This window comes from Balaenoptera acutorostrata, chromosome 14 (assembly GCF_949987535.1).
Source record: "Balaenoptera acutorostrata chromosome 14, mBalAcu1.1, whole genome shotgun sequence".
Classification (NCBI taxonomy): domain Eukaryota; kingdom Metazoa; phylum Chordata; class Mammalia; order Artiodactyla; family Balaenopteridae; genus Balaenoptera; species Balaenoptera acutorostrata.
The window spans coordinates 18,721,402-18,739,835 of record NC_080077.1 but is presented as its reverse complement, the minus strand read 5'-3'; positions in this window follow the sequence as shown (position 1 = coordinate 18,739,835).

The following is an 18,434-nucleotide window of genomic DNA, read 5'->3' as shown; positions in this document are numbered from 1 at the left end:
ATCAGATGTTAACCTTATGGGGATTCCCTTGTGTGTTATTTGTTGTTTTTCCCTTGCTGCTTTTAGTATTTTTTCTTTGATTTAATTTTTGATAGTTTGATTAACATGTGTCTTTGCGAGTTTCTCCTTGGATTTATCCTGTATGGGACTCTCTGCGCCTCCTGAACTTGATCAACTATTTCCTTTCCCATATTAGGGAAGTTTTCAACTATAATCTCCTCAAATCTTTTCTCAGTCCCTTTCTTTCTCTATTCTTCTGCTGGGACCCCTATAATTCAAATGTTGGTGCGTTTAATGTTGTCCCAGATGTCTCTGAGACTGTCCTCAGTTCTTTTCATTCTTTTTTCTTTATTCTGCTCTGCAGTAGTTATTTCCACTATTTTATCTTCCAGGTCACTTATCCATTCTTCTGCCTCAGTTATTCTGCTACTGATTCCTTCTAGACAATTTTTAATTTCATTTATTGTGTTGTTCATCACTGTTTGTTTGCTCCTTAGTTCTTCTAGGTCCTTGTTAAATGTTTCTTGTATTTTCTCTATTCTATTTCCAAGATTTTGGATCATCTTTACTATCATTATTTTGAATTCTTTTTCAGGTAGACTGCCTATTTCCTCTTCATTTGTTAGGTCTGGTGGGTTTTTGCCTTGCTCCTTCATCTGCTGTGTGTTTTTCTGTCTTCTCATTTTGCTTAACTTACTGTGTTTGGGTTCTCCTTTTCACAGGCTGCAGGTTCATAGTTCCCGTTGTTTTTGGTGTCTGTCCCCAGTGACTAAGGTTGGTTCAGTGGGTTGTGTAGGCTTCCTGGTGGACATGACTAATGCCTGTGTTCTGGTGGATGAGGCTGGATCTTGTCTTTCTGGTGGGCATGTCAACGTCTGGTGATGTGTTTTGTGGTGTCTGTGGCCTTATTATGATTATAGGCAGCCTCTGTGCTAATGGATGGGGTTGTGTTCCTGTCTTGCTAGTTGTTTGGCATAGGGTGTCCAGCACTGTAGCTTGCTGGTCGTTGAGTGAAGCTGGGTCTTGGCATTGAGATGGGGATCTCTGAGAGATTTTTGCCGTTTGATATTACGTGGAGCTGGGAGGTCTCTTGTGGACCAGTATCCTGAACTTGGCTCTCCTACCTCAGAGGCACAGCCCTGATGCCTGGCTTGAGCACCAAGAGCCTTTCTTCCACACGTCTCAGAATAAAAGGGAGAAAAAATAGAAAGAAAGAAAGAGGATAAAATAAAGTAAGATAAAATAAAATAAAGTTATTAAAATAAAAAATAATTATTAAGAAAAACAATTTTTAAAGTAGAAAAAAAAAAACAGACAGACAGAACCCTAGGACAAATGGTAAAAGCAAAGCTATGCAGACAAAATCACACACAGAAGCATACACATACACATTCACACAGAGAAAAAGGGAAAATATATATATATATCTTTGCTCCCAAAGTCCACCTCCTCAATTTGGGCTGATTCGTTGTCTATTCAGGTATTCAACAGATGCAGGCACATCAAGTTGATTGTGGAGCTTTAATCCACTGTTCCTGAGGCTACTGGGAGAGATTTCCCTTTCTCTTCTTTGTTCGTACAGCTCCTGGGGTTCAGTTTTGGATTTGGACCCGCCTCTGCATGTACGTCGCCTACGCTCAGACAGGACGGGGTTAAAGGAGCAGCTGCTTCGGGGGCTCTGGCTCACTCAGGCCAGGGGGAGGGAGGGGTACGGATGCAGGGCGAGCCTGCTGCTGCAGAGGCCTGTGTGACATTGCACCAGCCTGAGGCGCGCCGCACATTCTCCCGGGGAAGTTGTCCCTGGATCATGGGACCCTGGCAGTGGCGGGCTGCACAGGCTCCCGGGAGGGGAGGTGTGGATAGTGACCTGTGCCCGCACACAGGCTTCTTGGTGGTGGCAGCACCAGCCTTAGCGCCTCGTGCCCGTCTCTGGGGTCCGCGCTGATAGCCGCAGCTTGCGCCTGTCTCTGAAGCTCCTTTAAAGCAGCGCTCTGAATCCCCTCTCCTCGCACACCAGGAAACAAAGAGGCAAGAAAAAGTCTCTTGCCTCTTCAGCAGGTCCAGGCCTTTTCCCGGACTCCCTCCCCGCTAGCTGTGGCGCACTAGCCCCTTCAGGCTGTGTTCACGCCGCCAACCCCAGTCCTCTCCCTGCGATCCGACCTCCGAAGCCCGAGCCTCAGCTCCCAGCCCCGCCTGCCCTGGCGGGTGAGCAGACAAGCCTCTCGGGCTGGTGAGTGCTGCTCGGCGCCGAGCCTCTGTGCGGGGATCTCTCCACTTTGCCCTCCGCACCCCTGTGGCTGCGCTCTCCTCTGTGGCTCCGAAGCTCCCCCCTCCCCCACCCGCACTCTCCGCCCGCCAAGGGGCTTCCTAGTGTGTGGAAACCTTTCCTCCCTCACAGCTCCCTCCCAGAGGGGAAGGTCCCGTCCCTATTCTTTTGTTTCTGTTTTTTTCATTTTTCTTTTGCCCTACCCAGGTACGTGGGGAGTTTCTTGCCTTTTAGGAAGTCTGAGGTCTTCTGCCAGCATTCAGTAAGTGTTCTGTAGGAGTTGTTCCACATGTAGATGTATTTCTGATGTATTTGTGGAGAGGAAGGTGATCTCCGCGTCTTACTCTTCCGCCATCTTGAAGCTTCTTATGGGTTTTATAATTTACACATCTTCATAGGATTATTAGATATTTTAAGTACAAATTCTACATACATGTAGATATATCTTTATACCAGAGAAGAGCCTCTAATTGTAAACCCAATGACCATGAAAATTATAAGAATGAAACAGCACTTCTATTTTCTCCTTAAGAGTTAAATCAAATTCTCTTCCCATTTGCTGTGACTCAGAGTTAGTATTTGTAGTTTCTAGGTTAAATGTATGGAGTCAGTGAAATGTCACTAGAAATTTTAAGACTCATAATACATAAAAAAGACATTTTTAGCAAGACAATTACTAGAATAATACTGTATCTTTCTATTAAATGTATTCTTCAATTTTTATAGAAAGAACATTCAAAATTTTAAACTCAAGTTTGGTTTTTAAAAAAAATGCTATAGGGCTTATTTGTATTTTCCCCAATAATACAGTTTATAGTGTTTATTTGTAATATAAACCCCATTATAAAATATTCCATATAAATTTTACAAGGATCATTTTTACAGTGAAATGTCTGTAATATATTAAATGTGCTTTTCAAATAATTTTGACTATAATAAAACATTTGAGCAAAACTCTGCTAAGCATATCTTACCAGAATCCACTCTCTGTCTCACCTTAAATTACTTTGAAATAAAGAGTAATAGCAGGCTACATGATACATAGCCACACCTCTAATGTGTAAAAGATACATTTAAAAGGAAAAATATATGCACACTTTTTGTCTGATGGAATCATTGCCTTTAATATAGATCACAATAAATAAAATGGTCTTTGTTTTTCCAACACATCCACTCATCTTTCTCTCTTTAGAAATCCAAAACTTCTAAAATTCTCATTTCTGTGATTTGTTTGTTGAAAACTTGATTAAAATTTTACATTGATTTGTATAAACTTTGAACAGGATAATTTTTTTTCATTGAATAAATTTTTACTGAGCGTCTACTATGTTCCAGACACTATGTTAGGCCCTCCGGATATGCTGATGAACAAAATTATTATGATCCTTGCCTTCAAAGAACTTAGAAATTGAAGGAAAATTAGACGTTTCATAAATAATCTCACAAACAAAAACGCAGCTACACACCTGAGGAGTCCAATGAAAGAGAAGCACAGGTTTTACAAAAAAGCTTAAGAGGTTGAGGGAAAGGGTTAACTTAGGTTAGGGAAGTTAAGGAAAGTCTATCTGAGGGAGTAACTAGTTCTGCCTGGAAGAAGAGAAGGATTTAGCAGGTGAAGCACTGGAGGAGGAATGTTCTAGGCAGAGAAAGGAGTGTATGCAAAAGGCTTCCAATACAAAAGAGTTCCATGCATCTGAGGTACTGAAAATAGCTGGGTAGCAGCAGTCTGTGGGGATGATGGGAGATTGAGGCCAGCAAGATTGACAGTGGTCAGAGCTCACCTAGTCTTATATGTTCTTTATTGAGATAATTGGCACAGCCTGAATGGGGCTTGAACATAAGAGGGTAGTGAGGTTAACTTCCTGGTTTTGATGGTTACATTTTGGTTACATAACACAATGCCCTTATTTGTAGGAAATATACACTAAAGTACTCAGGATTAATAAAGCATCATTTGGGCAATTCACGCTCAAATATTTCAGGGAAGAAAAAAGTTCTTTGTGTGGTACTTGCAACTTTTTAGTAAGCTTGAAATTGTTTCTAATAACAAAAAAAGAAACAAAATTGGAGAGTGAAATTTCCTTTCTCCTACCCTTTAAGAGATTTCCATTCCATTTTTGTGGTTTGTTTTTTTTTTAACAACAACAAAAATGTGAATGGAAAAATTTTACAGTATTCAAGGAAATATAACTTGTGGGGCAATTTGTCTTCCTTATTAGATACAGATTCATGTAATATGTTTCCTGTATATCCAGAAATGAGATATTAGGAAGCAGTTATTTTTTTTTAACATCTTTACTGGAGTATAATTGCTTTACAATGGTGTGTTAGTTTCTGCTTTATAACAAAGTGAATCAGCTATACATATACATATATCCCCATATCTCCTCCCTCTTGCATCTCCCTCCCACCCTCCCTATCCCACCCCTCTAGGTGGTCACAAAGCACCGAGCTGATCTCCCTGTGCTATGTGGCTGGGAAGCAGTTATTTTTAATCCAGTGCTCTAACTGGGCTTTCTATAGACAGATATACTACTCTGTGTAGACAGGTGGTTTGGAACAGAGAGAGGGAAAAACAGTTTCCACCTGGGTGATCTACCTGTAGAGCACCTTTCTTTGACCCTTCAAAGTTCAGTGTTCCCCCAGGCTCTAGGACAGCAAAGACACTATCAGGCCTGCTCCGAACATTTGAGGAATGAATGGAGGCCTACATACCAAAGGTTGGAATATTTTAAAATTATAAACCAAGCTAATAAACTATCAAATAAAATATATTTTATCTTTCTTGACAGTACACCTTCATAGACATCTAGAAGGTGCATTTAGAATTTATAAATAAAAATTCGAATTCCAACTTAGAATTCCTCCCTAGAATACATAGTTCAAGGAAGAATGACCCATACCCACTCTCTTCCCACATCAGGGTCCCGCCCACATGCAAAGGCTGTTCCTTACACGTATGTGGACATCTCCACAGAGAGCTGCTCCCTGTATCACCACCCCTTGGGTCTAGGAATAAACTGTAGGAATTCCTCCAGTATCTCAGTGATTCTCTTGGGATTTCCATTACATGATTTTTTTTTATAACATTCCAGGACTTTTGATAAACATATACATTCATGTCTAATATTAGCTAAACATTATATGTTTACTAAACATCTATAGTTTTGTTTACATAGGTTCTTCTTCTTTTCTTTTCATGTAATATAAATAATAACTTGTATAGCTCTTCAGCATGTTTTGTTGCTCTAGAATAAGTCTTGGAGATCTATCCAACTTTATCTCTGATTTTGCCCTAAAAAATCATAGATATCATTGTGTACATCAGATTGAATGTACAATGGCCAGACCACGTAAATGGAACCCTGACACACAATCTATAGCAACCAGCTCAGGAAACCAAACTATTAGCTAGAGTAACCAGCCCAGAAAGCCAGCCTGCTAACTCTAAGTCAGACTTGTAGGAACTAGCAACTGACCCAGGAAGTTAAACAATAATCCCTAAAACAGTTAGCCCCAAATGGCCAGGACTTGATTAATAACTGACAGCTTCCCTAACTTTTGTCCTGGCTTCCAACTTAGGGCCAGTTAGGGGGCATATACTCACCCCTAACCAATCACATAGGATTTCCCACTTCTACTTAGCCCACCTACAGCTTTCCTATACCAACAGCCTTCAATCAGAGAACACCTGAAGCCTTTCCTTTTATTTTGTATACAGCTTTCTGGCTCCTCTGCCTGTCTTTGCGTCTCTGCCAAACACAAGTAATAGTGGCTGACTCTTTTCCTATAACAAGCTCAGAATAAATAACCTTTGCTTGTTCTCATTTGGTTAGTCTTTGTTTATTTCCACATGTAGCAGGCAGTGATAGATTTCATGCTTAATATCATTTATTGTAATGAAGCAGTTGGCAAATTTAACTCTAACATATGTTCGGTTAATATTTATTTATTTTTAATTTACTGAATTAAGTAGATAATTTAACAATTATTTATTATTTTATCATTAAAATTTCAGTTGGACTTGTTTCCTTTATAGAACTAGCTGTGGCTCTAGTAAAAAATAGAATGTAGACTGCTTAAAAAATATATTCACGGGCTTCCCTGGTGGCGCAGTGGTTGAGAATCTGCCTGCTAATGCAGGAAACACGGGTTCGAGCCCTGGTCTGGGAAGATCCCACATGCCGCGGAGCAACTAGGCCCGTGAGCCACAACTACTGAGCCTGCGCGTCTGGAGCCTGTGCTCCGCAACAAGAGAGGCCACAATAGTGAGAGGCCCGCGCACCGCGATGAAGAGTGGCCCCCACTTGCCACAACTGGAGAAAGCCATAGCACAAAAACGAAGACCCAACATAGCAATCAATCAGTCAATAAAGAAATCTTAAAAAAAAAAAAAAAAAAAAAAAAATATATATTCACAAGGCTTTATTCATTTCCACAGTTAGCAATAAAAGCAAACTTTTCAACAGTAATTTATGCAGTGAATGATAGATTCTTTGAGTTCTGCACATAAGGATGAGTCATTACCAGGGTGTTTTATATAGTGAAAATCAATGGTCATATCTATAAAGACTTTTTACATAATTCACTTAACAAAAAGATGTTAAATCTGAATATATAATTGATTTTATTATTGCAAAAGCATTTGGTAAGTGGAAGAAAACAGCATGACACTTAGAGCAGTAGAATTCTAACTCATCATAGGTTGAAAATTGACATGAGTTCCCAGATATCTTCTTAGTCCCTATAGTAAGCTGTTTACAAGGTCTGTGACATGAAGTTATTCTAAAATTCAAACCATGAATCAAAAGAAATCATTCTGAAGACAGATAAAGTAACTGGTAAATTCTAATTCCAGTATTTTCTGTTTTCCACAGATAGTAGCAAAGCCATTTCCAAATTGCAGCCATCTCTTCCTCTCCCCTTCATTGGGTACAAATCTTCCTCCAGTCTTCCAAATCACTCCCAAAGTCATTTCTTCAACTTTTTCTTCTTCCATTTTCCCAGGAATTTCTCAAGCTGTAGATGGGAGGTTCTCCCTCAGAATCATCAGAAGGCACCTGTAAAAATGCAGATTCCTGGGTCCCGCCCCAGATCTTCTGAGTCAGAATCTCAGGGCGTGGGGCCAGAGGAATGTGCATTTTCACAAGCTCTCCAGATGATTCTATTGCACATCTGGAGTTGAGAATTACTGTTTAAAACAATTGTCTACCTCAGAAATCTCGTCAAATCTCTTGGATTCACAGATGGTTTAATATGATAATGACAGCATAATATATATTTTTAACCTTAGTTTCTTTTTTGAAATTGAACTGGTTTCTCTAACTTCTGATACGATATATTTACTAGATAACTTACTGTCAATCCACAACTCAGGAAAAATAAAACCAAATTTGTTGTATTTGCTGCAAAAGAATCTCCTGCCCTTCCTTCTATCAGTCTCTTAGTTACCAACTATTTAAACATTTAAAAATAAGAGTCACTAATCATGTAGCTTCTTCTTTCATTAAGTGTCTGACTATAGGCAAATTTGATCTTTAAGTCAATTACTATTACCTGAGCACCTACTATGTGCTAGGAAGTGGTGATATAAAGATGAATCAGACCTGATCCTTGCCTTGAGATACTTACAGTCTAAGTAGCATGACAGTCCAATAAATAAATAATCCTCTGTGCTAAGTGCTATGGTGTAAACATGTCAAAAGTGCTAAGAATACATAGATAGTGAACCAGTTAATGATTCCTATGGGGACTGTGAAAGGTACAAAGAGGAGGCAACATTTAAGCTGGCGTTTTCTGAAAGAGAAGTAGCTCACCAGGCAGAGAGCAAGGAAAGGACATTCAAGAGAAAAAAACAGGACCAAGAACATGGGGATATAAAAGCAGGTTGGATAGAATAGTTCTTTTCCTGGTACATGCTGTGGAGTGACCATGGTATAGCCATAAAGGTGGGCTTGCCCAAGTTATAGAGCGTCTTGTGTGACATGCCCAATAGTTTGGGTTTATTCTATAGGCATTGAGAGTCACCAAAGGGCTCTGCTTTCTTTTTTTCTTTTTAATTAAATTATTATATTTAAGAAAAATGTAGATGTAGGAATTTAAAAGTCAAATTTTAATGGTTCTGATGAACCTAGGGGCAGGACAGGAATAAAGATGCAGACATAGAGAATGGACTTGAGGACACAGGGAGAGGGAAGGGTAAGCTGGGACAAAGTGAGAGAGTGGCATGGACATATATACACTATCAAATGTAAAATAGATAGCTAGTGTGAAGCAGCCGCATAGCACAGAGAGATCAGCTCAGTGCTTTGTGACCACCTAGAGGGGTGGGATACGGAGGGTGGGAGGGAGACACAAGAGGGAGGGGATATGGGGATATATGTATACGTAGAGCTGATTCACTTTGTTATACAGCAGAAACTAACACAACATTGTAAAGCAATTATACTCCAATAAAGATGTTATTTAAAAAAAAGTCAAATTTTATTACAAGGCTTAAAATAAAATCAGTATGTTTTCTATTTCATCCCTTTCCATCCCCAAGTCCTGCTCTCCTCAGGCAGCCACTTTCCTTACTTAGAGTTACTGCTAGTATTTGCCTCCATATTTCAAAATAATATGGAGCATTGAAGAAATTTCATTGTGAAATCAACAAATATCAGTATCATTGAGTCTTTTCTTTTAGCTGATCTCTTCTGCAAAGAGGAATTCTCTGGTCTCCTGCCCAAGAGAGGCAGTGGGATCAGGCTTCACTATTAGTTACACAGATTCTGACTCATCCATCATATGTTCTACTTACTTGACTTTTCCCTGGACAGCAGTTTCTGATGCTTAACATGTCCAGAAGACTTCCTTTGATCTGAAGTTACGTCAATTATTTACTATCAAAGAAATTATTACATTAATTTTAGCTTTATACTTTGAAGATTATAAGTCACCTAAATTGTATATAGCAACTGGACCTAGTTTCTATGAGACAGATGAGGAAAGTGAATACAGCTGTAGTAAGGGTAAAGGTTGGGAAATGCTGAAGTCTTCTAATGTAGAAGTCAGTAATCTATGGTGCATGGGCCAAATCTGCTTCACCACCCATTTTTCTACAGCCCATGAGCTAAGAATGTTTTATATTTTGTAAGTAGTTTAAAAAGCTCCAAAGATGGGGGAGACCTTCAAGATGGTGGAGGAGTAAGACGTGGAGATCACCTTCCTCCCCACAAATACATCAGAAATACATCTACATGTGGAACAACTCTTACAGAACACCTACTGAATGCTGGCAGAAGACCTCAGACTTCCCAAAAGGCAAGAAACTCCCCATGTACTTGGGAAAGGCAAAAGAAAAAAGAAAAAACAGAGACAAAAGAATAGGGACAGGACCTGCACCTCTGGGAGGGAGCTGTGAAGGAGGAAAGGTTTCCACACACTAGGAAGCCCCTTCGCGGGCGGAGACTGCGGGTGGTGGAGGGGGAAGCTTCGGAGCCACGGAGGAGAGCACAGCCACAGGGGTGCGGAGGGCAAAGTGGAGAGATCCCCGCACAGAGGATCAATGCCAAGCAGCACTCACCAGCCCGAGAGGCTTGTCTGCTCACCCGCCGGGGCGGGCGGGGGCTGGGAGCTGAGGCTCGGGCTTCGGAGGTCAGATCCCAGGGAGAGGACTGGGGTTGGCGGCGTGAACACAGCCTGAAGGGGGCGAGTGCGCCACAGCTAGCCAGGAGGGAGTCCGAGAAAAAGTCTGGAACTGCCGAAGAGGCAAGAGACCATTGTTTCAGGTGCGCGAGGAGAGGGGATTCAGAGCACCGCCTAAACGAGCTCCAGAGACGGGCGTGAGCCACGGCTATCAGCGCGGACCCCAGAGACGGGCATGAGACGCTAAGGCTGTCACTGCAGCCACCAAGAAGCCTGTGTGCAAGCACAGGTCACTATCCACACCTCCCCTCCTGGGAGTCTGTGCAGCCTGCCACCACCAGGGTCCCGTGATCCAGGGACAACTTCACCGGGAGAACGCACGGCGCACCTCAGGCTGGTGCAATGTCATGCCGGCCTCTGTCGCCACAGGCTCGCCCCGCATCCGTACCCCTCCCTCTCCCAGCCTGAGTGAGACAGAGCGCCCGAATCAGCTGCTCCTTTAACCCCGTCCTGTCTAGGTGAAGAACAGACACCCTCAGGTGACCTACACGCAGAGGTGGGTCCAAATCCAAAGCTGAACCCCAGGAGCTGTGCGAACAATGAAGAGAAAGGGAAATCTCTCCCAGCAGCCTCAGGAGCAGCGGATTAAATCTCCACAATCAACTTGATGTACCCTGCACCTGTGGAATACCTGAATAGACGACGAATCATCCCAAAGTCGAGGTGGTGGACTTTCAGAGCAACTGTAGACTTGGGGTTTGCTTTCAGCACCTAACTTGTTTCTGGTTTTATGTTTATCTTAGTTTAGTATTTAGAGTCTATTATCATTGGTAAATTTGTCTATTGATTTGGTTGCTCTCTTCCTTTTTTTTTTTCTGCTTATATATAGATATATATTTTTTTCTTCTTATATATAGATTTTTTTTTCCTTTTTCGCTTTCTGTGAGTGTGTATGTGTATGCTTCTCTGTGTGTTTGTCTGTGTAGTTTTGCTTTTACCATTTGTCCTAGGATTCTCTGTGTTCATTTTTTGGTTATTGCGTGTTTTTTTTTAGCATAGTTTTTAGCGCTTGATATCATTGGTGGATTTGTTTTTTGATTTGGTTGCTCTCTTCTTTCTTTCTTTTTTTTATTACTTTTTAATGTTTTTATTTTTAATGCTTTCTTTTAATTTAATAACTTTATTTATTTATCTTTTTTTTTTTCTTTTTCATCCCTTTTCTTCTGAGCTGTGTGGCCGACAGGTTCTTGGTGCTCCGGCGGGGTGTCAGGTCTGTGCCGCTGAGGTGGGAGAGCCGAGCTCAGGACATTGGTCCACCAGAGACCTCCTGGCTCCATGTAATATAAAACAGTGAAAGCTCTCCCAGAGATCTCCACCTCAACGCTAAGACCCAGCTCCACTCAACAACCAGCAAGCTACAGTGCTGGACACCCTATACCAAACAACTAGAAAGACAGAAACACAACCCCACCCATTAGCAGAGAGGCTGCCTAATATCATAATAATGTCACAGATCCCAAAACACACCACCGGATGTGGTCCTGCCCACCAGAAAGAAAATATCCAGCCTCAACCACCAGAACACAAGCACCAGTTCCCTGTACAGGGAAGCCTACACAACCCACTGAACCAACCGTAGCCACTGGGGGCAGGCTCCAAAAACAACGGGAACTACGAACCTGCAGCCTGCGAAAAGGAGATCCCAAACACAGTAAGTGAAGCAAAATGAGAAGACAGAGAAACACACAGCAGATGAAGGAGAAAGGTAAAAAGATGCCAGACCAAACAAATGAAGAGGAAATAGGCAGAATACCTGAAAAAGAATTCAGAATAATGATAGTAAAGACTATCCAAAATCATGGAAATAGAATGGAGAAATACAAGAAACTTTTAACAAGGACCTAGAAGAACAAAAGAGCAAACAAACAATGATGATCAACACAATAAATTAAATTAACGATTCTCTAGAAGGAATCAATAGCAGAATAAATGAGGCAGAAGAACAGATAAGTGACCTGGAAGATAAAATAGTGAAAATAACTATCACAGAGCAGAATAAAGAAAAAACAATGAAAAGAATTGAGGACAGTCTCAGAGACCCCTGGGACAACATTAAACACACCAACATTTGAATTATAGGGGTACCAGAAGAAGAAGAGAAACAGAAAGGGACTGAGAAAATATTTGAAGAGATTATACTTTAAAACTTCCCTAATATGGGAAAAGGAAACAGTCAATTAACTACAGGAAGCACAGAGAGTCCCATACAGGATAAATCAAAGGAGAAACATGGCAAGAAATATTAATCAAACTATCAAAAATTAAATACAAAGAAAAAATATTAAAAGCAGCAGGGAAAAACAACAAATAACATACAAGGGAATCCCCATAAGGTTAACAGCTGATCTTTCAGTAGAAACTCTGCAAGCCAACAGGGAGTGGCAGGACATATTTAAAGTGATGAAAGGGAAAAACCTACAACCAAGATTACTCTACCCAGCAAGGATCTCATTCATAGTCGACAGAGAAATGAAAACCTTTACAGACAAGTAAAAGTTAAGAGAATTCAGCACCATCGAACCAGCTTTACAACAAATGCTAAAGGAACTTCTCTAGGCAGGAAACACAAGAGAAGGAAAAGACCTACAATAACAAACCCAAAACAATTAACAAAATAGTAATAGGAACATACATATCGATAATTACCTTAAATGTAAATGGCTTAAATGCTCCAACCAAAAGACATAAACTGGCTGAATGGATACAAAAACAAGACCCATATATATGCTGTCTACAAGAGACCCACTTCAGACCTAGGGACACATACAGACTGAAAGTGAGGGGATGGAAAAAGATATTCCATGCAAATGGAAATCAAAAGAAAGCTGGCATAGCAATTCTCATATCAGACAAAATAGACTTTAAAATAAAGGCTATTACAAGAGATAAAAAAGGACACTACATAATGATCAAGGGATCAATCCAAGAAGAAGATATAACAATTGTAAATATTTATGCACCCAACATAGCAGCACCTCAATAAATAGGGCAAAAGCTAACAGCCATAAAAGGGGAAATCAACAGTAACACAATCATAGTAGGGGACTTTAACACCCCACTTTCACCAATGGACAGATCATCCAAAATGAAAATAAATAAGGAAACACAAGCTTTAAATGATACATTAAACAAGATGGACTTAATTGATATTTATAGGACAATCCATCCAAAAACAACAAAACACACTTTCTTCTCAAGTGCTCATGGAACATTCTCCAGGATAGATCATATCTTGGGTCACAAATCAAGCCTTGGTAAATTTATGAAAATTGAAATCGTATCAAGTATCTTTTCCAACCACAACACTATGAGACTAGATATCAATTACAGGTAAAAAATCTGTAAAAAATACAAACACATGGAGGCTAAAAATACACTACTAAATAACCAAGAGATCACTGAAGAAATCAAAAAGGAAATCAAGATCTCCCTAGAAACAAGTGACAATGAAAACACAATGATCTAAAACCTATGGGATGCGGGAAAAGCAGTTCAAAGAGGGAAGTTTATAGCAATACAATCCTACCTCAAGAAACAAAAAGCATCTCAAATAAACAACCTAACCTTACACCTAAAGGAATTAGAGAAAGAAGAACATAAAAACCCCAAAGTTAGCAGAAGGAAAGAAATCATAAAGATCAGATCAGAAATAATGAAAAAGAAATGAAGGAAACAATAGCAAAGATCATTAAAACTAAAAGCTGGTTCTTTGAGAAGATAAATAAAATTGATAAACCATTAGCCAGACTCATCAAGAAAAAAAAGGAGAAGACTCAAATCAATAGAATTAGAAATGAAAAGGGAGGAGTAACAACTGACACTGCAGAAATACAAAGGATCATGAGAGATTACTACAAGCAACTCTATGCCAATAAAATGGACAACCTGGAAGAAATGGGAAAATTCTTAGAAAAGCACAACCTTCCGAAACTGAAACAGGAAGAAATAGAAAATATAAACAGACCAATCACAAGCACTGTAACTGAGACTGATTAAAAAGCTTCCAACAAACAAAAGCCCAGGACCAGATGATTTCACAGGTGAATTCTATCAAACATTTACAGAAGACCTAACACCTATCCTTCTCAAACTCTTCCAAAATACAGCAGAGTGATGAGCACTCCCAAACTCATTCTAAGAGGCCACCATCACACTGATACCAAAACCAGACAAAGATGTTGCAAAGAAAATAAAACTACAGGCCCATATCACTGATGAACATAGATGCAAAAATCCTCAACAAAATACTATCAAACAGAATCCAACAGCACATTAAAAGGATCATACACCATGATCAACTGGGGTTTATCCCAAGAATGCAAGGATTCTTCAATATATGCAAATCAATCAATGTGATATAGCATATTAACAAATTGAAGGATAAAAACCATATGATATCTCAATAGATGCAAAAAAAGCTTTCGACAGAATTCAGCACCCATTTATGACAAAAACCCTCCAGAAAGTAGGTATAGAGGGAACTTACCTCCACATAATAAAGGCCATATATGACAAACCCACAACCAACATCATTCTCAATGGTAAAGAATTGAAACCATTTCCTCTAAGATCAGGAACAAGACAAGGTTGCCCACTCTCACCACTATTACTCAACATAGTTCCTGAAGTTTTAGCCACAGCAATCAGAGAAGAAAAAGAAATAAAAGGAATCCAAATCGGAAAAGAAGTAAAGCTGTCACTGTTTGCAGATGACATGATACTATACACAGAGAATCCTAAAGATGCTACCAGAAAACTACTAGAGCTAATCAATGAATTTGGTGAAGTATCAGGACACAAAATTAATGCACAGAAATCTCTAGCATTCCTATACACTAATGATGAAAAATCTGAAAGAGAAATTAAGAAAACCCTCCCATTTACCATTGCAACAAAAAGAATAAAATATCTAGGAATAAAGCTACCTAAGGAGACAAAAGACCTCTATGCAGAAAACTATAAGACACTGATGAAAGAAATTAAAGATGATACCAACAGATGGAGAGATACACCATGTTCTTGGAATCGAAGAATCAACATTGTGAAAATGACCATACTACCCAAAGCAATCTATAGGTTCAGTGCAATCCCTATCAAACTACCAATGGCATTTTTCACAGAACTAGAAGAAAAAATTTTACAATTTGTATGGAAACACAAAAGACCCCGAATAGCCAAAACAATCTTGAGAAAGAAAAATGGAGCTGGAGGAATCAGGCTCCCTGACTTCAGACTATACTACAAAGCTACAGTAATCAGGACTGTATGGTACTGGCACAAAAACAGAAATATAGATCAATGGAACAGGATAGAAAGCCCAGAGATAAACCCACGCACATATGGTCACCTTATCTTTGATAAAGGAGGCAAGAATATACAATGGAGAAAAGACAGCCTCTTCAATAAGTGGTGCTGGGAAAACTGGACAGCTACATGTAAAAGAATGAAATTAGAACACTCCCTAACACCATACACAAAAATAAACTCAAAATGGATTAAAGACCTGAATGTAAGGCCAGACACTGTAAAACTCTTAGAGGAAAACATAGGCAGAACACTCTATGACATAAATCACAGCAAGATCCTTTTTGACCCACCTCCTAGAGAAATGGAAATAAAAACAAAAATAAACAAATGGGACCTAATGAAACTTAAAGGCTTTTGTACAGCAAAGGAAACCATAAAAAAGACGAGAAGACAACCCTCAGAATGGGAGAAAATATATGCGAATGAAGCAACTGACAAAGGCTTAACTCCAAAATTTACAAGTATCTTATGCAGCTGAATATCAAAACAACAAACAACCCGATACAAAAATGGGCAGAAGACCTAAATAGACATTTCTCCAAAGAAGCTATACAGATCACCAACAGAGACATGAAAGGATGCTCAACATCACTAATCATTAGAGAAATGCAAATCAAAACTACAGTGAGGTATCACCTCACACCAGTCAAAATGGCCATCATCAAAAAATCTACAAACAATAAATGCTGGAGAGGGTGTGGAGAAAAGGGAACCCTCTTGCACTGTTGGTGGGAATGTAAATTGATACAGTCACTATGGACAACAGTATGGAGGTGCCTTAAAAAAATAAAAATAGAACTATCATACAACCCAGCAATCCCACTACTGGGCATATACCCTGAGAAAACCATAATTCAAAAAGAGTCATGTACCACAATGATCACTGCAGCTGTATTTACAAGAGCCAGAACATGGAAGCAATCTAAGTGTCCATCAACAGATGAATGGATAAAGAAGATGTGGCACATATATACAATGGAATATTATTCAGCCATAAAAAGAAACGAAATTGAGTTATTTGGAGTGAGGTAGATGGACCTAGAGTCTGTCATACAGAGTGAAGTAAGTCAGAAAGAGAAAAACAAATACCGTATGCTAACACGTACGTATGGAATCTAAAAAAAAAAGAAAAAGAATGGTTCTGAAGAACCTAGGGGCAGGACAGGAATAAAGACGCAGACGTAGAGAATGGACTTGAGGACACAGGAGGGGGAAGGGTAAGCTGGGACGAAGTGAGAGAGTGGCATGGGCATATATACACTACCAAATGTAAAATCAATAGCTAGTGGGAAGCAGCCGCATAGCACAGGGAGATCAGCTCGGTGCTTTGTGACCACCTAGAGGGGTGGGAGAAGGAGGGTGGGAGGGAGACGCAAGAGGGAGGAGATATGGGGATATATGTATATGTATGGCTGATTCACTTTGTTATAAAGCAGAAACTAACACACCAGTGTAGAACAATTATACTCCAATAAAGATGTTAAAAAAATTAAAAAATTTAAAAATAAAGATTTCAAAGTAAAAAAAAAAAAAATCCAAAGATGAATACTATTTCATGATGCACAAAAATTATATGAACTTCTAATTTTAGTGTTCATAAAGTTTTGTCGGAATATTACAGTGTTCAATTTTTACATATTGTCTATGGCTGCTTTCATGTTACAACTCTGTAACTGAGTAGTTGTGACAAAAACTACATGGCTTACAAAGCCTAAAATATTTACTATCTGACACTCTTTACAGAGAAAAGTTTACTGACCCTTGTTCTAGAACAATTAGTTGTGGCAATGCAAAGAGCATCAGGTATGAGGATTAAATGCAGGTAGTCTGGGTAAAGAAAATAGATGAGTAGTAGAAAAACTGGGAGGAAAGCTTTCTGCCTCAAGTTTTTTCTTCAGTTCTTTCTAATAGTCATCATTCTTCTGGGTAATATTAGGTCATGGAGCATTAACCCTGAGCAAATTTAAATCATTAATATTTCTCCATGGAACTTTCCATTTCAGGTTCCCCTCTCACTCTCTCCTACATCATTATTGTCTATACCACTTACCAATATATCTTTAATTACCTGCATACTTACACGCACATGACCTGTTCCTCAAATTAACTGTAAGCTCCTAGTGGGGTTTTTTTTTTAAAAAAAAGGGAGACTATTTTACCCTCTTTTGTTTTCTTATATTTCTAAGACCTAGAATGAGATGCTTATCCACGATGCTCATGAATGTTGAAGGTGATAATAATCTCCTGGGCATTTTTTGCACTTTTTTCTCAGGGAAAAGAAAATAAATCCTACAAAAAATATATTTCCAATTCTAAGAATTCCAACAAGATAGACTTTGATGGAGCTGAACCTTTTAGATGAATAGCACAGTCTAGCAGTTTGGAAAGTACCCAATAGAACATGTGTTCCTTGGTTGAACAGTTGATGAAAAGAGACCTTTAGATCTCTCTTGATTTCCTTTCTTTGGGACTCCACCCCGCCCCCCAACACACATACACACACACACAGGTGCACACACACACACACACACACACAGGTGCACACACACACACACCCTTCAATCATTCCATCCTGCTGTATTCCAAATCAGAGAGAAAACTTCTTGACAGTGAAATAAAAGTAGAAGAGCTTTGAAATAAGCATGTGCTAAGACGTAGAGCGAAAAGAAAACAAAATCCAAAAATAATTCAGGCTGATGTAGCTTGTGTCTCTGAATTTCACCCAGGATTCTGAGGAAAGAGTGAACTGCAGTTTTCATTTAATTCAATAAGACTCCCATTTGGCAGGGTTAACCTTTTCCCTCTTGTGTCTTCATTGTGACTTAGTTGATACAAATTGCTTTCATTAGGGCATTAATGGGCTTCTGGCTGTAGTCTCAAATGGAACCTGTTGCAGTGGTTCAGTGCGCAAGTAGTCAGGATGCTGTTAACTGTGGTTTAACATTAGGAAGGAAAGGAAGCAGGCTTATAAATGATTGCTGAAAGGTTCTGTCTGAATGGAAATTCTGGAACCTTAAGAGATCCAAACAGAATCACAGATTACAAACCTTTCTGGTCTAAGATGAAATTATTGAAGACATTCTCAAACCTTATTCAGTGACATCATCTGTATATTGTATGAAGGAAGCCTTGGTATATTTGACACTAATAAATTTCTCTAATGTAACCAAGTAAG